The following is a 483-nucleotide window of genomic DNA, read 5'->3' as shown; positions in this document are numbered from 1 at the left end:
CACACTAATATAAAGCTAACTCTTGAAGCATTGTTTCTGTTCTCTGTGCTTGTTGCATTTCAATCTCTCAGCTGGTCCAACTTTCCACACTCGCAAATCTCTTGTGGAAAGTGTTCTCCCATTGCATCATAGCATTAAAAAACTGCAAAAAACTGAATTCTATGAAATTCTATGAAATATCCTCATAACTGTCTAATAACAATGTAAACACACATGTAGCAGTAGCCAACAGTATAAATCAAAATGTTAAAATACGTTTATTGAAGTCGGGTTGAGGTGGACCATTACTGAAGGTGGAAAAGACGACGCCATTTGACCCTCGGCTCACAACCATTACCATGTCATGGTTTTTGGTGTCAAACCAATGCCGACCAATGTTGATAACTGACCTCTCACAGTAGAAGCCCCTCAATGGGTTTTTAAGAATTGTCACTACAACTGAACCTTCTTAAGCCCGGTCCCATTTTGCTCTGTGCTCCAATA

Source organism: Morone saxatilis, unplaced genomic scaffold, assembly GCF_004916995.1.
Source record: "Morone saxatilis isolate NCDOM2014 unplaced genomic scaffold, NCSU_SB_2.0 Contig1, whole genome shotgun sequence".
NCBI lineage: Eukaryota > Metazoa > Chordata > Actinopteri > Moronidae > Morone > Morone saxatilis.
This window is presented reverse-complemented; position numbering follows the sequence as displayed.